The sequence below is a fragment of the Poecile atricapillus genome, chromosome 1 (genome assembly GCF_030490865.1).
Source record: "Poecile atricapillus isolate bPoeAtr1 chromosome 1, bPoeAtr1.hap1, whole genome shotgun sequence".
Taxonomy (NCBI): Eukaryota; Metazoa; Chordata; class Aves; order Passeriformes; family Paridae; genus Poecile; species Poecile atricapillus.
The window spans coordinates 99,315,272-99,339,642 of NC_081249.1; the positions used below are offsets into that span (position 1 = coordinate 99,315,272).

At 41.5% G+C, this 24,371-nt stretch overlaps 1 long non-coding RNA gene across 1 annotated transcript in view; it reads left to right on the forward strand.

Moving 5' to 3' along the window:
• Nucleotides 1-24,371, forward strand: part of LOC131582870 (uncharacterized) — a 36,743-nt gene that overhangs the window by 8,217 nt on the left and 4,155 nt on the right. The window contains exon 3 of the long non-coding RNA XR_009278399.1: nt 7,049-7,121. This is a non-coding gene — a long non-coding RNA (uncharacterized LOC131582870). The remainder of the gene's footprint in view (nt 1-7,048; nt 7,122-24,371) is intronic.

Genomic DNA, 24,371 nt, shown 5'->3' on the forward strand with positions numbered 1-24,371 from the left:
CAGTTATTTCCCTCTGTCTATTCCTGTCTTGCATAAATACTTTAAACTGGCACCAGTCTGTAGCCAGTTGCAGCCGATGTTGCATGTTTTTTATGTACCACATTTTGAAAATGTGACTCAGAACTGCCTCGATCTGAAATGTAAGTTTAATTTTAAAACTGGGAGGAATGGCTTATAAGCCTTTGTGTAAAAGGATATGTTTTAGTACACTGTTATTTTTAAACATGTTATGGCATTGCAAAGTAGTGTGAATCAAGTGCTGATTCTCATGTTGTACCTAGAAATAGGAAAGTCTGTATTGAAGAGTCAAATAACACTGAAAGTTAGAAGGTTAAACTAGGAGCAAAAAGGAGGTTAATGCAAGTAAAAAATTAACCTGATTTCTAAAGATGCAGAGTTGTTTAATCAGACCTGGTACTGTATCTACATGTCTTTTTCTGTCTGAAAACTCTTTTTATCTATTGTCCAACTTCAGGTGTGATAGTGGGAGAAAGATATTCAAAGTGATTAATTTTTTGTCAATGAAATGCAGTGAAAGGGTGGAGAAGATACTGCTGCTCCCCAGAGAGAATTTAGAGGTGATTACAATCTTGCATAGACACCAGAAAATCAATGCAGAGGAGCCCTTGTGGTAGGGAAAGCCACCTGGGGTGGTTGCAGAGGTTCCACAGTTCCACCTTTGTACTGGGCTAGGCTCTTCTCTTTTAGCATCTTTATGGAAATGGTTTTAGCAGGATAGTCACACAGTGATGTGCTCAGCAAAGCCCTGTTTGTTGGAGAATGGATATGGTAGAGTGTAGCAATGGTGATGGGCACTGACATTTCCATGCAAGCCCAAAGGTATTACAAACCCAAAGAACTATAAACACAGAGCTGAGATTGCTCAGCTGTCTCAGCAATGAGCAGCATGGCATGGGGGAAGAATTGTGCCTCTAGCAACAAATATGAAGTCAAGATGGGCTCATTCCCACCCTGGGAATTGTTGTTTTAGAGTATGGAGTGGCTGTTAAATTGCAGAGATTAAAGGCTACCTCTGTGTTTAAAAGTTGTGTAAATATGTAAAAAGTGAAAAAGATGGTGCAAAAGAGTGCAGAGCTTTTATAAGGCTGCATTTCACAGATGCAAAATGTAACACATTTTTGCAGGTTTTTCCTAGTACTGCTTTCTCATTACTAGATGGTGGAGTTGTTCACTGGACCTGCTAAGGAGAGGTGCAGTTTAAATGCCCTGCATAAGTCGATTGTCAAGCATCACATTGCAGAGCTCAGTTTCAGAGCACTGAATTCTTCTTGCCACGGGGATTGGCCATGGCTGCTTTCAGGTGACGTGTGACAGCAGTGTGGAGCACTGGGTGATGAGCCTGGTGTTGATACTGAGTCTTCCCTACAGCTGGTCTAAGTCTCTTCTTTGTGCTTACAGGGAAGAAACCTGCTCCAAAGTGTCCTGTGGACTCTGTGAGGGCAGGATGTGACAGTGCTGGCACCATGCTCAGCAAGACTGAACTTCAGGTACTCCACGCTGTGGTGGCCAATATTGAAATGGTATAAAGCCTGTTCTTTAGCAAACAGAGCTCACCCATGCCTGATGATGATGATGGCCAAAATAGGAATATTTTGCAGTGGCAGGAAATCCTGATGAAGCATGCTGCTGACACTTGTCACTGTGGAAAAGCTGTGCTCATTTTAAAGGTCTTCAAACAGACCAAGTTACTACTTTATTGTCTATTTCCTACACTGTGGAAATGATGTGCTCATCATACTATTTTATGGAGTAATTGTGGTGGGTTTGTAATGGTGTTAAATATTCGGCTTTAGCAGAATCATAAGATTTATAAAACAGTGGAGTTTACAAGTGAAAGGAAAAATCTCAGGGAATTGCAGTAGGCAGTTTTTAAATCTCTGAAACTGTAAGGTTCTAGAAGTTTTTGTTATGACCAAGTGTCTCTTGATTTCCAGCTTTAAATGCCTTTCGCAGTCAAAGATATTTGTTTCCTCATGCAAATCAGTGAGGACTTTGCTTACTTTGGTCCTCAAAGTGAAAGATCCACCAACTAGTGTTTATGAGAAATTATGCTATTAGAGTCAACAAGGAATAGTTTCTGTAATGCTATGCTTGACTGTGGAAGAGAATAGTACAACTGTGAACTGTAAAACAGAAAATTGTTGCAAAAGAGTGCAGTTTAACTTAGCAGTTCTAGAAATTTGGAAATTTTGAGTTTCTGTGAGACTCAGGTGATGGAATGTTTTGTGTGTGTCAAATAATACTTTCAGATCCAGACATCTTAGAACTCTGGTTTTATAGTGCTATTATATTTCCCTTGGAAGTAAATGGGAAATAAAACCAAGCATGTGCAGACCACATTGATCATGGATGCTATCAGCTGATGTTTTTCAACTTGAGCTGCACTGTATTTTTGGTCCCGTTCCTTTCTTATTCTTTTTGTGGTTTTTTTGGATCCTGGCTTTGTTGAAACTGGTCAGACCTTAAGCTGTTACACTTGTGAATGCAATTCTTACACTCTGTCTTTTGCAGGGTGCAGCAAGCAAAAACGTTTTTGTTCCACCCAGCACAAACAGCAGACACAGCTTGGCTGTGCATGTTGGAAGGGGAGCAGGATCTTGTGTGCCAAGGAGCAGTGACTGCCTGCGAGGTGGGCTCGGCTCTTGTGAGCGCTGCAGGCATATTCTTCCTCTGCAGTTACTGTGGGCTGGGCTGTCAGCCAAAATTCCTTGAACTGGAGGGGAAAAAAGAGTTTGGTATGGTGCACTACAAGCAGCAAATCAAACCTCTGTGGTCCTCTTGAAGAATGACAATTATGATGAGGGTGGTGAGGCATGAGCATAGATTCCCCCAAGATGCTGTGGATGCCTCATCATTGAAAGCGTTCAAGGCCAGGTTGGATGGGGGTTTGAGCAACCTCATCTAGTGAAAGCTGTCCCTGCTCATGGCAGAGGAGTTGGAACTAGATGATCTTTAATTTCAATTCAAACCATTCTATTATCCTATAAAGAGCATTTTGGGACCTGCCTTTCAAGGGAACGGTGGAAGCAGATGAGCAAAGACCTCATTTGCTGCAGAGAGGCCTCAGGAGGAGATAATTAGGAGATCAGCTTTTCTGAAGCTGAAGAGATGGCAAGAGGTGGCCATGTCTTCTGAGAGGGAACATGGAATACTTGTCACTTCCTCTTCTGGTTGGTAATTTCATGCTTGCTGAAGTTGTTTTAATCTGCAAGTTTTCTGTCAGAGCTCTACAGGAAAAAGGACTTTGATTCTCCCTTTTCAATAGCACAGTAGTTTACATCAGTCTTTAAAAGATGATACAGGCAAATGTGGATGTGTCCTTTGTTAATCAAATATTCTAACTAAATGTCAGTATTGTCTTGCTTGATAAGTCTGGGGAACTATGATCTAATCAAACAGCAGATCAGAGAAGTGCTCTTCAAGTACTAGCTGGGCTCATCATCCAAATGAAAATATTCATCCAAGAGGCCTGAAGTCAGTATTTTCCCTAATGATTTGGATGATTGAACAGTGATTCATGATTAAATGTATTTGATAAAGTTATATTTCAATAACTGGAAGTGGGGCTCATGATTTCTAGGCAATGAGTTTCTGGTTCAAAATAACTGAAAGAAATTGAAAAAATTATTTGGAAACAGATGATGTAGGCCAGGCAGGACAAATGTGAATTTCTTCACTGTAACAAGCAATAATAGGTCAGTTGGTCACAAGGTGGGAAACAAATTAATAGATTGCAGTTCTGCAGAAAAAAATCTTAAAATGTCAGTGACTGATATATATATTTTTTTTTTCTCTCAGTAATATATTTATATTTACCAGTAATAAATATTTCCAGTTACTCCACAAGGTTAAACTGACAGAGGTGATAATACATGCAAGGAGAGGCTACTCCCTCTAAAACCAACTGGAGAGGCTTGAAAGGAATAAGAAGAAAGACTGGAGCCCTATGCAGTGAAGAGAAAGACATGGGTTGTGGAATTTAAGGAAAGCAAGGCTGAAAGAAACCAAATGAGTTGTTTGCAAAGACAAAAGCAATGCCCTGTTCTCTGGGCTGTGGTGGCCAAAATGGGCATTAAGATGGCTTTGCTGAAGGTAACAGTGGCTGGAGTAGGCAAATTGCAGATTCTCTGTTCAAACCACGCAGGTGACATCTGCCAGGGGTGGTGTGCACTCAGCTGATCCTGCCTGGGAACTGTGGTGTGAATTCAAGGTCCTGCTTGGTCTTGTGCCTCTGATTGTGCTGGGAGGTGGTGGGGGAGGGAGGAACCCTTAACCTGTGGTGGTCTTACTTTTTGGCCAATACTTGCTTCTGCCTTTCTTCAACCTAATGCTTCCAATTCCTGAACTCAGACTCTGCTCTGCCTACTTGTTGACATAAAGTGTGCACCCAGTCCTTTCAGGTAGGGGCTGTGTTTACCTGCCTATTTATCTGGCATCAGAGGGGCTCCAGTGTTGACTGGTGTTCCAAAGCATAAACAATAACCATTGTCAGAGTAAATGATTCAGAGCAGAGAAATCTGAAGTCATTTGGTTATGAAAAGCTCCCCAGAGCATGACTGCTTGCTGTGACCCAGAAATGTTGGCACGAAAATCGATTACATGGTAAGGATTTATGTGGCAAACTTGTGGCTCTTCCTTGTGCAGACAGCACATGGTGTCATGGAGATGGCACCTATTGTGTCAAATGTACATGTGCAGCCTTCCTAAAGGGAACAAACTCCAGCCATGGGAAAGATGCCCATTTGTTTGGAAAGGGGGTGATGAAAAGAGAGTCTTTGGAGTTCCCAAAGCGAGATGATATAAACAATAGTTGCTGGGGAGGGAGTGAGATACAGGGGCCAAAGATGCAGGGTATGAAGCCAAGTGACTTCTGTAGGATATGGTCTCCGAAGAAATGGCAGCTCTGTTGCTTGAGAGCTGATTACACAAAGCACTGAAGAATCCAGAGCTGTTTGAAATGGGCCAAAATCCCTCATTCTCTGCCCTGCTGCTTTCTACCTTGGATGAACATTCCTGCCATATTCTGCTTGCTTTTTGGTTGGTGGGGAAAAACTGGGAAAAATTGCTCCTATCACCTGCCCTGTTTCAGAGAGCTTTGCTGCTGAAGGTACAACAATGGGGATTCAGGCCCTGGAAACTGATGTTATATTCCCCACCAAAATTGTGGAAACTGCTAAGGTCCTCAGCTGTTTTGCCCTGTCGGTTTCTCAGAGCTGTAAAGGACAGTCACCTGAGCAGGCAGACTGTAGGTGCACAGTGCAAAAAAAATAAACTTCTATAAACTTTGGATTTCTCTTAAACAGCTTTAAAATGCAAAATTTGTGCCTTTTTGTGCCAACCAAAACCCCCCAAAACCAAAACACCCCAAAATGGCTAAAGGTCTTTATGGAGACTGTGTTAAATCTTAATCTGAAATGATAAATCTGCCCCAAGGACTAAATCCATCTGAAGATGATCAAAGCCATTCTTCCAGTGCATTCTAACTAGCAGAGCGAGGGAATTTCCTAGTAAGTCATTACTGGTATGTAAAAGTGCAATGTGTTAAATATCTAAAAGGTATGCTCAGTTCAGAGCAATGAAATTTGTCTTAATTTCTGCTTTGGACAAGTTTCAGAAACACAGAGACACAGAGCTAGAAAAGTAAAGCAGCAAGAAGATATGCATGTCCAGCATCCACATCTCCCTCTGGGGAAAATTCCCAATTCCTGAGTCTACAGCAAACCAACCATTTACAGAGCTATGGACTTGTGTGATAGTTTCATATGCAGTGAGACACAGTTTCTTTCCTAATCCATATGGTGATCAGTTTAAACCATGAAGTGTGAAATGTGATTACCCTTGTCCAGAGTTTGAATTAGGGGACTGCAAGGAAAAGCTCATTGCTCTGGGTTGCATGAAAGAGGAGAGAACAGGCAGAGACTGAGCTGCTTCTACATGTCTCTGTGAGGCAGGACAGAAATATTCCTCTTCCATTTATTCCTTGAGATTCAAGTATGGTGAAATAGATAACATTCCCTCAGGAGGGCTTTAATACAGATCTGCCACACAGATGCAATGCACTGACTTGGAGCCCTTTCTCCTACCCTGCCCTGAAAGCTTTTCTAATAGGAAAGTTAGTGTGCTTTGCTGCTGATCTAACACTGGTACTGTTCACACTACAAGGCTGAGAAATTCACTTTAGGGTTACATAAGCTTGCTTTTGAATCTGTGCTGCCATTGGAGCTGTCAGCTTCGTAAAGAAACCCCACTAAACTGTAGGTAAATCTAGAATGTGTAAATGAGAACAGCTGAAAATCAGTAGTGTCTTCATTGAAACACCTAGTGTAATTTTCTCTTGCTCCTTCACTTGCTGAATTTCCATATTTTTTTAACCAGTTATGGTAGCCTTCTAGAATCAGAAGAGTCACTGCTCTGCTCTGGAAGCAGCTGTGTGAAATATTTTGGTTTTTAGTGTAGTTTCATCTTAGTGCACCGGCATCCTGTGACTGCATTTAGAGAGACAAATCCCATCACAGCTCTGCGCTGTAATCGCCTGCTTGCAAGTACTTGACTCTGCAGTTGCTTGGACTTGGACATGTTATAATATTCATGAGATATTGATGGTCTGTATCAAAGGAAAAGAATTCATTCTGCTAGCCAAGTCTGGGAGCTAGACTTAAGGAAATCCACGCAGTACAAAAATCTCAGCTTTAGTTTGGTGGGCTGCTAATACGTGATTGGTTTATCTGAGAACAGAATGGTGTTCTTCACCTGCCTATAAAATGCGACACAGCAAATACATTAGAACAGTAAAGTTTTGTAGTCTTTATGCTTATTCTCTCTTAAAGGCTTTCTACTTGCCTTTGAAAACAAACTAATTTTCAATATTTCAGTATTCACTCCATGCAAGCTATTGTGTAGACTATTGGCAAGCTACCTACAAAGAAATTCCAGTCTGCTTGCCTGTTGCCTTTTTCTGTCACATTATTTATGTATTAACATCTTTCCAAGCATAAGTCTGTGCACTGATGTTTTTTTTTTCATTCAGGGCGTTTTTTCCCCAGTCTGCTGTGTCCTTGAGGAAATTCTGGAGGGATGCTGGAGAGCTGTTGTCAGTCTGGGTGAGTCTCACTGCTGAGCACAGGGATTTTCACTTGTGAGTGGGAGCCTCAGACCTCCCTCCTTGACCCAGTTCCGTGACTTTGCTGTGCAGTAAGAAAAGATGCTGGGAGAAACAGAGTGGTTTTGGGTTGGGAGCCAGGAAAGGTGGGGAGATCGCTGTGTTTGGCCTGCTGGGGATTTGGTTGGGGTTTTGGGGAGTCTTTTAGTGAGCCTCCCTATTCAGCAACAGTGTTTTCTTCATTCATGCCCTGTCCTAGGCTTGAATGGCCAGCATGTAGCCCAGGCTGTAGATCCTGTACTAATTAGAATATAAAAGATCCATTGTTTATTACAAAAGAAGCAAGCAGAGATAGGAATAATATAGCTTGAGCTGTGAATCACATCTGACTCACGTAAAGGTTACAAGTCCAATTCTACTTCCATCTGTATCAAGTGCTGTTCTGCTGCTGGTGCTAATACATGCAAAAACAGGCGTTAGTACAAGAAAGCATTTAATGTGAGGTATTCATCTTATCTTATTTCAGACTAGGTATTTCGACTGTGTCATCACTTGTATTTAACAGTTGTCAAAACAGTTGAATATAGCAGAGGGGTTGTTTCTCATCAGCAGACTTTGCAGCCTGCCTGACTTCAGATAATAAATCCCTTCATAGCAAAAAATATTTTCCTATGGAGAAACCAGTTATTAACTTTTGCCTTCCTCAAAGTTTTAATAATATGCTGCATACAGGAGATATCTGTGGTTTGGATAGGATAGAGATGAGAAGAAATATAGCAATTTATTTTTACATATTAGGCAATATGTCTGGATGATGGGGGATGTGATAGAATTAATTATGTAGAGCTGCTGTGACAGCTAAAAAATGGAGCATACAAATACGGATGTATCTTTCGACTGTTGCTAGTTCTAGCCACCACAAATTATAGAGACTATAAAGCTGGCCCTGCTTGGTTTGTTCATTATTTCCAATTAGCTCTAATTTCTTTCAGATGTATGTGGCATTAGTCATTCTTGTATGGTGTGTGTATATATGGTTTGCTTCCATTTTTTCAGATCATTTGCTATTTGTACTCTGGGTTTGGTGTAGTAATCCTGATTATGTTATTTCTGTTTCCTCACTACTGACCAAATGGCACTGGCAGAAGAGCGCTAAAGAAAGGAAGGAAATGCACTTAGAAATCCTAAATTTCATAATCTTATTAATAGTGATCACTGTTTTAGGAGCCATGAACAGTTTTACAAATACTTGGTAATTCCCAAACATTTTCAAGCCTTTAATATTCTGGTCTGGTAAATTAACATAAATTAAGCTACGAGTTTAATTTCTTTTTAAAGCCATGCTTTGTTTTAAGCTTTCTTTTCCCATGCTACAGTATTTGATCAAACTGCTGCTAGCCACAGGGGTTTGTATTTGTCACAGGCTATCATTTTCCACAGGAAGCCAGGGGCCTTTGGGTTCCTGAGGCTGGGAGCTCTCTCACTGCATTTCTGTGTTTTGTTCCCGGGGTCTCTGCCGTGCTCATGGCCACGCTCACCCTGCTGCCCTGGCTGCTTTTCTCTTTCCTTGCTGTGGCAGGAGCTCAGCTGCATTGGGTTTGCATGGCAAAGGTCTGGTAGCAGGGGGGCTACAGGGGGGGCTTCTCTGAGAAGCTGCCAGAAGCCTTCCCGCCGTGTCCAGTGGAGCCAGTGCCACACAGCCCCAGGATGGACCAAGGCCAAGCCCATCAGTAGCAATAGTAATCCCTCTATCACAACATGTGTAAGAAGGGGAAAAAAATTATTGTGCAGAAGCAAATTGCAGCCAGAGAAAAGCAGAGTGAGAACATGTGAGAGGAACAGCTCTGCAGACACCGAGGTCAGTGCAGAAGGAGAGGCAGGAAGTGCTCTGGGCACGAGAGCAGAGGTTCCTCTGCAGCCCATGGTGAGGCAGGTTGTGCCCCTGCGGCCCAGGGACATCCATGGTGGAGCAGATATTCACCTGCAGCCCATGGAGCAGGCTGTGCCAGAGTGGGTGGATGCCCAAAGCAGGCTGTGACCCTAAGGCAAGCCTGTACCTTTTTCTCTCTCCTGCCCATCTGAGGAGGGGAGTGATAGAGCACCTTTAATGGGCACCTGGTGTCCATCCAGGATTCAACCCATCACATCAGCTTAGCTCAAGAAATACATTTTTTGGCACTGGAAGTAACTCTTATGGTCCTTGTGCCAACTGTCTGGTGCACAAAGCACAAAAAGCTCCTGATCTGTGCTTCCAGGCAGCTCTCATGACTGGTATCATCAATTACCACCTTCCCACATCAATCCTTATCTCCTTCTTCCCCCCACCATCTCCTAATTGTTTGCTGATACGTGTTCATTTAGAAGCATGGTTCTTAAAATTAGTTTACACCACTATTGAGGCTGGTAACAGCAGCAGCTTTTGACTCTGTGCTTTGTGCATGAGCAGTAAGAGATGGCTGTTAGTTCAGCCAGAGCTTCTGTAACATCTGACATGCAGCTTGTCTAGAAAACCTTGATGAAGACATTGTTCATCTACGGCTGGGTGTAGAAATGAGGAGATGTCATGGACCCACCTGGAGCCTCAGCTATGAGCCTCTCATTTTTGGTACCAGACTTCCATTTTCTGCTTTTCTTGAATCCATGAAAGTTAAGAAATAGCTGACATCTGTCTTGCACATCTCTTCATGTGTGAATAATGGATCTAATGACTACCAAAGGAGGCCTTGAGTGGAACAAGCAATAGAGATTCACAGGCTCAAAACTTTGCAAAGATTTTAGCTGGCTAGCTCCTTGGGATGTTAGTTTTATTTGTGTGGCTCCTAAGTTTTAGGGTTAATTATTTTAAATACAAGCTAAGCAGAATACATATTTATGTAAGTCCCTTAGCATCCTTTGGAATTAAAGATAATTTTGCTGCTAGATCCCACGAACTTCAGGAGGAAAATGCAGCTTTATAATATCAGGCAATAAAATTAAACTTTATCCTAGAAGAGGCCTCTTTAGATATTTCTACAGCTTTGCACATTGTCTTGGAAATGTCTGATGTTTGCAAGCATAATAAACCTCCTGCAGTGTCTCAGCTGTAGGCAGATGGCTCTGTCTCTGAATGGCCCATGCATATGGTTTTCTATACTTGAGGGGCAAATTGTATGATTAGGCAATTAATAGTAAACACTTTTCTCCAATGGAGTGCAGCAATATTCAGTTGAATGTATTGCTCATTTGTTCCTTGTAGCTCGTTTTTCTTTCTTAAACAGTCAGCACTGGTTGAGTAATCATTTTTTCATATAAGAAAAACAGTTTTGATTGCAGTCATCCCTTTCTGTAGTCCTGTAGTGAATACATCTCACATTCATTTCTCCTTTTGAACCTACCTGTAGAGGAGTCACCAATGCAAGATACTTGCAATTACCTCTTCTTGTTCAGAGAAGGCAATTAAGCATGTGATTCTTCATGTTGTAAAGTGATGCTTTGTCATAATGGGCCATTTTGCAAACAAATTCTAATGATCCTTTGAGCACACAGGTTCACCTGCTGCAGTCTCATGCTAACACTGCTGCAGCCATGGGTGGTAAATAGGACAAAGGGATATATGGCAGTAGCAGTATTTCCATAAGGGCATATGATGTTGCTAAGGGAGAAAATATTAGCACTGAAGAAAAAAATAGTCTTCTATTCCTCATTGAGTCACTGATATCCAGAAGTAAATAATTCACTGTCTGTCTTTCCAGTGTCATCGCTTTTGATAATACGGGCCCGTCCGTAAGAAGCAGGAGAACTTGCCCAAACAGACAGTGCTTTTGGCAAGCCATTTCTTCTCTTTAGAAAGGATAACGTGCATTTGCTGATTTATTTGGCATAGGTACTTGATTATTTTACTTTGTTAGATAGTATTTACAGCTGTTTTTTTGGTTTGGTTTAAACTCACTTGGTTTGTGAGTTTAAACATTCACTGCTGAAGGGAATAAATATTCTGGAGGAGGATGTTTAATCTGTCATCATTCTTCATTAATAAAGCAAAATCTAAAGAAAAGAGTGAGGATGGACCTTAGTATGGCTGCATTTGATCTGGTCTTGTGAGGTATTGCCTGCTTAGGCTATCTAGCTTGGGTTTCTTTTGCAAGCAGAACCCCTGCCAGTGCCTCTCAGTCACTAGGGATGGCTACTTCTGATCAGTTAAAAAATATGTTTTAGTCATGATTAAAGAGTTAGTCAGAAAACCAGTCTTTTCAATTTTATGAGAACTGGAGATACACCTGCATAAAGCCTGCAGACAACTTAGGGCTTGAATCTATAGGAACATTCCTTAGGCTATTTCTGTTGATAGATGATTTTTGTATAGGAACTTCTTAACTTACGGAAGATTGGTTTTCAGTTTTGAATGGTTGTTTTTTTTTTAGCCAGCTTTAAACACTGACACTTTTAACACATTTATCTTCTTAATATGAGTCTTCTCACTCCACCTCCTTTTCTCTGCACCTCCAGAAGATATTCCAACATGTCTGACTGTATTATTTGGACTCGTGAATGATGTCAGTGAACATGGGCAGCGGTGGTGTAGGGGGGAAATAGAAAGGGAGTGTTTGAACACCCCTTTCACAGGAGTTTAGAGGAGAGGGATGGCCTGAAGCTGGGAGAAGGCAGCACATGTATGTGCACACCCATCACTTTTCCTGGGTTTTCTACACTCCCCCTGTCACTTTTAGGAACTTGAGCATTCAAGAGTTGGATGTGAGGACAGAAAGGCAGAACAGACATGAGAGGGGGTGGGAGAGGCTGAGGCACGTTGTAAACCCTTGTGCACTTTGGATGCTGTCAAGGTCAGTGACTACACTCCTGAAGGTGAATGTCCGCTGCCAGAAAATCCAGGGCTCCAGCCGGATGTCTGCAGATGTTTTGTATCTCCCCAGCAGTGCCAAGGGCACTTGGACCACTGAAACAGTGGGGCAAAGCTGAGAAAGCCTTCCTCAGGCAGGCAGCTCGGAGCAGGAGCGTTGCTTCAGAGCAGCACTTGGCCATTGCTTACATCTGAGGCACCAGGGGCCATCCATCAGTGGGTGCTGAACAGCAGAGCAGGGCTTTGTTTGCCCATGGCAGGCAGCAGCCCCTGGGGCTCACATGTAGGCTCAGGACATTGCTGCCCCAAGCAACCCCTGCCAGGAATGATCTGCAGAAGCATCTACTTCATGCTGCCACTTCCCCCAGGGGATTAAAATTCCCCTTGGATCAAAATTATTCCATGGCATGGGAGGGGTATCTGGCAGTTCACAAAGGAAATAAAAAGGGATTCTCCTGGCACAGCTCCTGCATACTGTATTGTCTCTTCTTCAAAGATGTATTAGTGTCACTGGTTGCTAATATATCCTGGATAGAAAGATCAAAGATGAAAAGGGGGTGCATGAGGAGAGTGGTCCTGTAATGTAACCTAGACAGTGAAATTACCCTGTCCTTCCCTTGGCCATGAAAATAGCTGTTTACAATTTACTTTGAGTATTGTGACCAAAAACTGCATGTGGATTATGTGTAATTCACAGTGAAGTCACTGCTACAGGCACAGGCTAAAATTGCATGGTGTAATTTTCTGAAGTGACAATTGGTGATGTCTTCTTGAAATACACTGTAGGATCTGGGCTTTCGGAGGGAAAGTCTTCAATGCTGTCTGAAAAACAAAACCATCTGAGCAGTTCTGTGTGTTGAATATGGCAAATCAGAGATCCAGACTCACAGATACTTTAGAAACTATGGACTAAAATATAAGAAAATCTATTCTTCATCATTTTATTTCCAGGGTTAATTCTCTTGAGATTACCACTGACAGAGACATTGTCAGTCTTTCATTCCTCTTGCTGTGGGTGCCTAATCAATGGGAGCATTGTAAGACTTCAAATTCTTGTAGTGCAAAGAAAATCACAGCCTTTTTTATAAGATTGGTTTGTACTGACTGAATTCAGATGAAAATCACAGTCTTTGGTTTAAAAGTTTGGTTACATGGTGACTTTTGGCAGTCTTTTTCACAGAATCAGTCACAGAACCAATTAGGTTGGAAAAGACCCCTGAGAATTAGTCCAGCCTTTGGCTGAGCACCACCATGTGAACTAGACCACAGCACTAAATTTTTCTAGATTTTTCTTTATTTTTTTTTAAATCTAGTTTTTCTTGTATATCACAAAGCAAAACCTAAGTGAAGTGTAGCAAGACTTCAAAAATATTAATTTTTCCAGATGTGACACTTGAGTACAAGATGTTCAAAGAAAAAGCCTTTGGCTCACTACCAAAATGTCAATGACATTTGTGATGAATTAAAATAAATTTTGTTAGTTGCCAAAAACTGAATGGGAAAAATAAAGCATTTACAGCCACAGAAAATTACTCTGACTCCTTTCCATTATGCTGGATGATAAGGTCTAAATTCCCTACTCAGACTGATGCAGATCCATAATACTTCTCCCAAAATCAATTCCTAGCTCAAAGTTACTTATTTATAGGCAAGTGAATGGAATATTGCTCAGGTAACGTCTGCAACTTTGATAGAGATTCCAGTTTTCTCAAATGAATCACCTCAGAGTAAACTTCTAAAATGTTTACATAGGTCTTAAAATCTGTATTTTTATTTTTATCATTCCAAATTGAAAGTACAGAGCATTCTGTTTGTGGAAAAGAAAGCCATGGTTTAATTGATACTGGTTACATACTGTTAAAATATTTTCTGAAATGTAATAATAAGTGGAACTATATACTTAAGAAAAAGCTGCTTATTTAGAGTTACACAGATGTATAATATACTGTGAATTAAATTTTAACAGCCTGGTTGCAGGCATTGAGCATTAGGAGTAGTCATCAACAAGTAGGCAGGCCTTAAAATGGTAATAGTGAAATTTCATTTTGGATTAATCTCTGAAAGCTACCTGCTAGTCAAAAGCAGAGTACTGGATTTCTGTCCCCTTAGAATCTTTACAATGGTTCCTAGAAAATGTGAGTTATTTCAATAATATGTTATTGATACATGAATTCTATTAACATATTTGAATTATAATTCAAATACCCATATTAATACATTACCAAACTTCCCAGGCCCAGCAGGATACCCCTTGAGCTCACAAGAAAAAAGCTAACATTTGGAATTGCCCTAAACCATGTCACTGTGCCCATGTCAGTGTTTCCCTGGGGCCCCTCCTTTCCCTGCTGGGTGCCCTGCCTGTGTCAGCAGTCATGGCACGGGTGCCTGGGTGTGACAACGCTCCTGTCCTGCTTGGAGACAACAAAAATCACAGAGGTTGGCTGTTGGAGCTACTGATGGAGAGCTGCATCCTTCTGAAATGCAACAGCAGTGGCCTCTGAATGAGCTAGGCAGTAAAAATGCCATTAATTTGCCTTAAAAAATTTTCAGTGGTTTGATTTTTTTTCCAACAGGATGCATTTGGAGTCCACCAAGAGGAGCATGCTTTTTTGCCCCTTGTGCTCTTGTCTATTTGGCCTAAAATGGTTTAGCAAATTTGATCTGAATTTTTGGTTTGTACTTTTGGTTTGAATAAATTTCTCACTATATTGTGCTAATACTTACTGAATAAGAAAATAATTTTATTTATGCATCAAATTTCACGAAGCAGGCTCTGGGATTAAATTATTAAATATAATGTGTAATATAAGTGACAGAACTTGCAGAGTATATATATATATATAGTATTTATTGTATACTAAACAAGAAAAAGACACTTCAGCCATTATTAATGCAGAGAATAAAATCATAGGGCAGAAGAAAAAGGGACACAAAACTAGGTTTTTAAATATTAGTTTAAATTAATGATTAAACACCCAAATATCTGTAGGATAGGTTACGGTGGGAGAAGAAACCAAGTAATGACAAATCAGTGGCGGATGTAGTCTTAAGACTTAGGCTCTATGGCTTCTGGCTCCCAAAACTCATATTTGGAAGGAACAGGGAAGGCCCTTCAGTGAAGCTGTGCTGGTTTCACAGGGTCCTACTGTCTTGAGGCCTTCTGGAAATGTTTCGTGCTTTGGTGCCATTTGGGTGCCTGTTACTCTTAATTAGGTTTCCAGACCACTTCAGTGTTTTGCAGAAATTTGAGAATAAAAAACAAATACCTCATCTTTTGGGTTTTTTCCACTTGATATTTTTTAATAGAAACTATGGAAGAAGCTGGATTTCTCTGGGGGACAAAACAGGATAGCCTGAGAAATGGCATGTTTTAGTATTTGTGTGTTTTACACTAGATGAAGATGACAGATATCACCTGTTTTCATTTAGAAGCTTCTTTTAATTAGAGCGGCCCTTCTTTCAGCATGGGCTTTACTCTTATGCAGTAACTTTATTAATTAATTAATTTAAATTAATTAATTTAAAAGATATGGTTTTTATTAAGGCCACAGAGGACAGTTTTTAATCTGAATCTTCAAAGATTTGAAGATTTGCTTTGATCTGAGCAATCTCTTTCTTCTCCTTTATATTCAATTCAGTGTTCATCCACTGCCTCATTCAGGTACTGAAACACCTACTGTTCTTGTTTACCTTGGGCTGTAATCTCTGTACCTCTGTGGGGTTTTTTCCCCATCCAGCCAGGAAACAAAAGATAGGGAGTGCTTTTAAAGACAGGAAAGTAGCTTTAAATATCCTGATGGAAGGGCTGTGTGATTTATTTATTTTTTTAAAAGGTAACATTTTCTTGAAGACTTTCCAAATTTGTGCCTCTGTGAAACATTTATTTTACAGTCCCTTTCTGAGTCTAGAAGTGAAGCTTCTAACAACATAAGCAGGACTTCCTTTTCTCCTCTCATCCCCCTGCCTTCCTGGGGACTTTAAAAGAGCATTTTTCCTGTAGAATAAATAACTTCACCAAAATAGATATATAAACCCACTGTAGAACTCAGTCTGTTTATATCTGAAACACAACTGTTATTTTGCAGCTGGTCTCTGTAGTTTATATTGAACCTCACAGAAAGTTGACAGCTTCTCTGAGATCTTTGTTTTACATGTTAGTTCCTTTAAAATGAGAAACCAACCTTCATCCTGGCCTTTCTTAATGCTAGGTTCTATAAGCAATAGGTACAGGAAGGCTCAATACTTTGTGAGTACTTAAAATGTGTTCACTGTGTACACTTTGCTAATTGGAAGTTGCACCAGAGGCAGGAGCTGGTGTCAGGGCTGGATGCAGCTCTGGCAGCCATCAAGGCAAGTAGAAGAAGGTGATAAAGCAGAGGAAGGTGACCAGTGTGACTGTGTGCTAAAATAATACAGATAAAGGAAAAGCTCCACATAATTATCATTATTCTTGCTCTGTGCAAAGCTGTGCTTTTTTGCAGTTTTGAGGTGGAGGAAGAGAGACGGAGACAGGATTTGCAAATTAATCTGTGCAGGACCTTTTGTGGGTGAGTTCAGGACAGGGCTAGCATCTTCATTTTATAAAAGACTGTAGTTTCTAAGCTAGAGGTCATGGTCATAAAAGGTTCACGATCCTAGAGGTGATGTTATGTGCCTAGAAGCATGAATAAGAAATGTATTTACAGAGCAAAATTTTTTGGAAGCAGCCCTCTCTTTTTGCCAGAGCTACTTTTAGGCTCCTGACCACAAGAAAGCAAAGTGTGGAGACAACTGGAAAATTATGTTGCCTTTCCAGTTCAGGTGGTGGTGTCAGAATATACAAGACCTAACAAGATCAGAGTAGTTTTGCCCTTTAATTTGAACAGATGCAAGTTGAAGTTACTAGTAGATCTACATCATCACTCTGGTTCAACCCTGAGTCATGGGATTATTTCATTCTGCTATACTCATTTTTGATGAACCACTTTGCTCCCTTTTTTTTTTTTTTTTTTTCTTTCTTTGTGAGGGTGGGTTAAACAAATGTTAATTCCTCAGTGAAATATTTCTCCCCTGTTGAAACTTGAATGGGATATTACAGAGTGCAGAATCAGAAACCACCCTTCACACAATAGCTGTGCCAGAAATGGCTCACCAGGAAAGCAGATTGCCAAGGGGTGGGTAACGTGAATGAAAGGGACAAGGGGGGGCTTTTCAAGGGGTACTTCTATTTTGATGTTTCTTGTCTTGTGATATGAATGTAATATTTTTTTTTTTGCACTGAATCAAGTTGGATGTCACATATTTCTTTAATCCAAGTTGTTAAAATTCCCAGCTCTTGCTCAAGCACGTTGTCATTTCTGCTTTTCATTGAGGTTGTTTGACTCTTTCATGCCATGGAAAAAGAGGTTATTCACATCACAGCTTTCCTGGTTGTGAGGAGCAGATGGGACTGTATCTACCTGACTGCTAAAGCAAGTCCAGGACCAGGTCTTGACTCTGGATTTTTACAGGAACCCACAAGTTCAGGTGCCTACAAGGCCAGACGGGTAGGAGTGCAGAAGCACAGCACCCACCTCACCCCACTGAAGAGAAGGCCCAGGGCATTTGCAAAGTGTGAGTCAGCTGTGCAGCTCCAGAGTGCAGCTGCTACAGCATCATAGGAAAGCACTAAACTGAAGCTTGAAAACAGGAGAAGGGACAAACTCACTGTAGAAAGAAACTGTAAGTTAGTTGAAGGGTGCCAAGAGGACTTTAATAGAGCCTTCTAAGATTTTCTTGTAACTTCTACCGTTAATGAAAAGAAGCATTTTTCCCAAGATAGGGAACAAGATGCAGGTGTAGTCAAAGTAGTCTTGACCATGGTTGCTAATGCAAATGGAGAATGGATTTTTTTTTTCCAAGGCACTATATTTAAACCAAAGTTTAAATTATGAAGAAAAGGACCATTCTTGCCCAGCGCTGATCTTCCCTTTGCATTTTACCTGCATTTAAATCTATTTTGCTTTCTCTCCAAGAAATTCAATTCTCCCCAAAGTAGATTATGTAGTTACAGGAATAAGACTGCACTACTCATGGAAAAATCTGCATACCTTTGTGCTTACATTCCCCTCCTTTTGCGTCTGGGCTGAGCCCCTGACAACTGAAAATATTTAAAGAAGAAAAACTAAACCCTAATGAATGTGAAAGGCATCTGCACAAAAACACAAGCCTTCTTTCTTCTGTCTCAACTGAAATACATTTAAAGGCTTGTATAAGCTATAAAAGTAAACACGGTTACTCATTCCCTCTATGCTTGGTTTTGAAGGTCCTTGATACTGCTTTTGTGTCCTTATTCTTTACCTAATAAAGATCCCTAAGTAAAATTTCTGTCTGTGTCTAAGCTCAGCAGCTACGTGGTCACATCTCTCTGTATCATTTTTCCTGTAAACTTTCCATTCTTTCTCCTTTACTTGGAATAAAATCAAGCATTCTGTTAATGGCCAGAAGCCTGCAGCGGGAGGGCCATACCACAGCTCATCTGGGCCTGTGGATGCAATAGGTGAAGTGCTATCAGTCTTCTGGAATGGCAATGAGTATCTTTAAAGTCATTTTCCTATAACAGAAACTTAAGTTTAAGAGCAGGAAAAGCATTGGTTTCCTTCATGGCTTCTCAAGACCTGTTTTTGCCACGTAAACTCAATTGGCTATAAGCTGTGGACCCAGCTTGGCTTCGAAGTGTGCCTGGCTCTTCATTCACAAACTAAATGCTCTAGAGAGCTGCCAAACTGGGGAGATTATTTTGTCTCATTTTCTGGCAAGCTGCGACTGCGTGTACCACTTCATTTATATGCTAATTGAGGCCAAGCCTCCAAATAGGCTCCCTACAATATCAGTGTGACTTGGCTCTGGCTGTATGGTTATTCTGCCTTCAGCAGCCTCAATCTGTGTGTGCTCTGAGCTGGACAGGGTTTAATATGTCTTCATCAGTGAAGTCCTGGGTGCTGACCCCAGCTTTTGGAGAGTGACGACTAAACTTGGGGAGTCATTCACACTGAGGATTACCACATCTCTCTGAAGGTGAGCTCATGCCATTTCTTGACCGGGACTCTACACTTTCCAGGTCTGAGGAGATGTTGATGTTTCTTAGGTCAGCTGGCGTAATAAGAGGTTGCAGAGGGCACAGCTAATTATGGGGACAGTGTGTTGACAAGCCAGCTAAGCTGAACAGCCGGTTTTGTTGCCTCCTCCTGAGCATTGCAAAAGCTCGCTCTGTCCCAGACTGCCCATTTTAGAAGCATAGTGAGCATCCATGCTCTGTCAGCCATTCCTTCAGGAGCACAGTGCTGTAACAGAAAGAGCAGATACAAATGGGTGCATTCAAGGCTACTTTAAAAATATATTAAGGGTTCCATTTGACTGTTTTGGGTGTTATGAATCCCAAAAGTCAAGCATGGACTGTTCAGTAAGTGGACAAATGGCTCATGCTGAATATTACAGGATGTTTCACTGAGGGTCTCTGAACATAGGGTGGGAAATGTACATACTTGTGCAGAGAGGAATAGTAGTACCTCATGCTTTAAGGCAGAGATGTACTTTGCCATTAAACCCAGAGATCAGGGGTTCACACCAAGTTCTGAAATTTCTGTGATATTATTTCTAAACTTTTTAAACTTTCTTTTAGAAATATATCCAGGTGTGTTTTTAGAATCTTATTAAAAGAGAGCTGAGTGCTTGAAAGGCAGAAAATTCCCAGCTGTCAGTCACCTGTGTGATTCCTCTGTGGGTCTACTCTGCAGCACATGACATTTTGGACAACAGCAGAATGGGAACATGGAGTTGCAACATGTCTAACTTTTTAAAACTGAGGGCCTGGGCTGCATTTCCAAGTCCTAGTCCTAGAGTCCAAAATGGGGCTACTAGCCATAGCCTACTGGAGAGAGCAAACAGCCAAGGAGAGGGTATTGATAAGAATAAAAATGTGCCAAAAATTCCCATACTCTCCCAAGTTGATTACATGCTCACTACTTTGAAATAAGAGATTATCTGAAATAAAGATTCATGACTTGGGCTCAGGCACTTGAATTGTCACTTTATATATTGGGGGATTTGCTGTTCTCTTCGGAGTTGTGTCAGTGGCCATCTCTCATCCAGGAAGCAGGAGAATCAGTTCAGCATGAGCTTCTTCCCCTTCCTGAGGCAGCTCAAACTTACACCCCCTGTGCAGGATAATTGGCTTTTCCAGTTAAAGAATTGACACAGAGAGGCTCTTCACCTCACCTGTGGATGTGAAGTCATGATTTCACCTGAAAAGAAAGACTCATCAAGCCACAAAGCAAAAAGCTAGAGGTAGCATGACTGCTCTGCCTAGTGATGAGGCAATTTCCTGGGATGGTGCAGTTTTGGGATCAGGTACTTCCCAGAAGTATCTAAGTGTTTTTGCAATCTGCTTGTCATTCATCAGGTAAAACTTCCATGGGATTTCCAAAGCCTGCCCATGCATTCACTTTTATTTGTTCCTATGAACAGCTTGTGCCTGTTTGCAGTAGTGTGTTGCCTCCAGGTTATGACCTGTTGGTTGACAAAAACTGGTGCCAGATGAGGCTCCTGCCAGGGCATGACTGCCAGGCTGAAGAGTTCCAAGGAGGTGGCTCATTTATTTCCATGACACTGTGCTCCTTTGTGTGCTCCGCAGAGCAAGTCATGGCAAGCGGCATTGAAGCAAGTCTCTGTTTAAAGTGGAAAAGCTCCAAAGCTGATAAATTTCCTCTGTCAAATGGGTCAGAGAAAGGACATCCCTGCTCTAGGCCAGGCGGGTGTCATTAGGTAAACGAGGGTTGTTCCTCAGCCTTGGAAGTGGCCCAAGATGGAGCTGAGCACTTGGAAGCTGTGCTAAAGGGATGATTGGAAAGGGCAGGATCAGGGTGGAGGATCTGCAGCACTGCAGGGAGAAGAGCTTGTTGTGCACTCAGAGCACCATCCTGTGCTTTGCAAAGCTCTGCAAGGGGCAGCAGCCTTTGCTCTGTCAGGTGTCAGCTTTTCCCCAGGAAACAAAGGCAGTAAAGAATCCTGGACAAGCTGGGGAGAGCCAAGTTGGCACAATTTGGCTCCTAGGAGACTCGTGTCTGAAGAACCATCCAAAAGTCTGGAAATACCCTAATGAACAGTGGGAATCCTAAAGGTTTCTGCCTCAACCCCACAGCTACCAGTGCTGCAGTTTTGTAGCTGCTGCAGCACAACACTTGCTCCTCAGCAGCACTGGAAGTTTGAAATTGGTTTATTCAATGCTGGAGTGAAAAAAGAACTGTTGAAATGTTCTTCTTTTTTTACATATATATCTTTCATGTTAACTCAGTTGCACTAATGTTTGCTTTTGGATGGTAATGGGATGTTTTCATTCATGAATGTTTGTTGTTGAATGTGGCATCAGGAACTGACCTGATGCAGGGTCCCACTTAAAAGTTCTGCTTAAGTTGGACCAGAGATTTTTACTCCAGACCCACTGAGATGAACAAAGCAGGAACTTGAATGTGGGTGTCCCAATGTCAAGAGCTTTCCAGAGAATGAAGCCAGCTTCTACTCATTGCCATAAATGCCAGTTTTCACTGAAAGGTAAAAATTTCTTTATTCTGGCTATGCTGTATCTTAGCACATTAAGGCTAGCTGACAATACAGGTTAATTTTGAAATGTGTAGAGTTGTGTTTCACAAAGTAACAAATCTACAGTTAAGGCAAAATCCAGATCTTTCAGCAAAGAGAACACTGTTGGTGTATTTAACTGGAAAACAGATTTAGCTGGGGATAGAAAAATGATTTATAGAGCAAGAGGTAGAGTGGAACAGGCCATTTTCCTGTAGTACTCAGAGCCTAGTTTTGTCTAAAAAAAGGGAGCCATTGCATTTAAATGCAGGGTTTCATTACTGTAGGAATGTAGAGGAAGGTGGTCTGCAGCTCTAGAAGCTCCCTGGGAAGAGATCTGTGTGTCTGAGCAAACTTGCTGTCCATGGTCAGTGTCCTGCTGAGTCGTTCTGAGGGACATAAACACAGTGGCTTGCCTGGGTACTAAAAATGTGCATCTTGTGATGCTGGCAGCTGCTGAAGGTAGTGGGTGTAACAACCACCCTTCACTTAAATCAACTGCAGAGTGCAATTAGGCTTTAGGGAACAGATAGCTGAAACAATAGGAGCCACCACCCCAAAAATGAGGGTATGCACAAAGCTGTTTAAGAATGTATTGTGTAGGTGGAGGGTTTGATAACAGGCTGAATTAACATGCAGGTGACTGAATACTGTTCATGTGGAAGAGAAACCAGAAAGACATCAGGACAGCATGAAGAGAAGGCATAAAGAAAGTCACAGCTAAATAAATACTTTCTCTCTGACTGAGTAAAAGCTGAGTTTTCAGAAGTCAGGCACCTGGAGCTTCAAGCAAGCAAGGTGCTATCTCTTCTGAAGTTCTCACTGATATGTGAGAACTTGTGTTTAAGGAGTTGCTCCGAAATCAGGTTTTGTATCAGAAAAATGCAGTACCAGATTCCAACATTTGTCCAACTGCTGCAGACAAATTATGCAAAAGTATTGACCAGTTAGGACGTGGCAATGCTCTGATGGATCTCCTCATTGTTGCAGTGGCAAAGAAGCAGGTATCTCGGTTTTTATCTGTAGTTAAGCAAGTGAACCCTTTATTTGGAATGCAATTCCAGATTCCAGTGTGGAAAATATAAATTAGCATCAATTAGAAGGAAAAGGTCAGGTCAGAATAACACACAAACCAGACCCACCTGGCCTAAGCCAATTCTACTGGAGCTTTCCACATAGCAATATTTACTTGCTACAGAGTTGAATTTGGCAAAGTGAGAGTTGCACTTACTTGGAGGTTTGCTTTTTTCTTTATTGTACAGTCAGCACGATCACAGTTCAGTTTTACCCTTTGATTACTACAGTGTCTAGCACAGTCTCTCCCTTGAATGAGCTTTCCTTGGTTAATCACCTACCTCACTGCCTAGAAGGTTTTTTGCACAATATTTGTTTTGTTGACTAGATTTAGCATGTGCATGTGTTGCCTGCTGTGACAGAAAGGTTGTCCCTCGTGTCTTTATTTGAAAAAAAAAAAAAATGCTTTTGGCAATCTATTTATATGCCTGACCTTAAGTGATTCCTAACATTGTGACTTTATGAGACAAAGTCCAAGACTCTCCAAACTGTGCCTTTCACAGGTAGTTCCTCTGGTTTGAAAGTGTCTGCAGGCTCCACACAATTTCCCCTGTAACCAAGTCTCACTTTTATTAAAGCACTGTCTGCATCTGCCTTTCATTAGCCCCATCACTAAGTGTAAATTTAGATTCTTCTTATACTTGCATTGCAGCAAATGAAAAGCAAATGGGTTCAAGGTAACACTGAAGCAAGGCTGTCCATAATTCTGCTGCATTCTTCTGAACCCCAGCTAGCTCTGTGGTGGTGCACTGGCAGGAGTACTGGCTTTTCTGACCTTTCCATAATGCATTACCAACAGCTCAACATCTAGACATTCTTTCATGTGTTTTAAAGAAGTTTTTAGTCAATTTTCAATGTGAGAATACAACAAAGGCAATTGTTTCTCTTAAAACAGTGAGCAGTGTGTGGTATCACACACTGTACATGGAATAAGCCACCATGGTCATCCAATCCAATACCTCACAAGCACAGGGTCTGCAGACCCAGAAGGTCTACAAATCACCCATTCTGCATACACCACAAGCCACAAAACCCTCCCCAGTGCTCTGTAACAGCTTGAAGTTACACAGCACAGCCTCTCAAAGACACAGATTGTTGTTTGCCACAGTTGGGCCACTGCAAGCTCTTATCGCATACCACAAGAGGATAGCAAAGAAATCTATGGCATTTTCTAAGCTATGACAGCCTAAGCACCAAACACCCTGAAGACCTCTGAATGAAAATGCACTAAGCAATATATCCTACCCCATTCCTCAGCCCTACTTTTGCACTTTGCTGGTATGACACACGCTCAGCACAGGACTCATACCTTGCACTTCATCATTCATGTACATAAACATAATCCCCAGGGAGCTTCCAAAAACTACTTTTCCATCTTCACAATTGTGGTGTGTCTTCTTCCCTCTCCAGAGCCAGAGAAGAGAGGTGGCACCTCTCTTCCCAAGCACTTCCAAAGCCTGTCAGCAAGTCACCCGAGGCTCAGCAGCCTTGGACGTGATCCAGAGGCCAAAGGCTTTTTGGTCTCTCTGATCACTGGAAAAAACCAAAAGCTCTGATCTGTGTTTGAGAGGAAGAAAGTTTTGGGTCTCAATTGTTTGAGCAGACACACCTTCTGGGACTTTTGCTGCTCAAATGCAGAGCTTTTTTTCCTCCTCTTGTCCTGCTGGTGACTTTTATTTCCATGAATAATTAGGTGTGAGTTGCCAGGAATATTCCTTCCCTTGTGCAAAACCACCTTCTGTAATT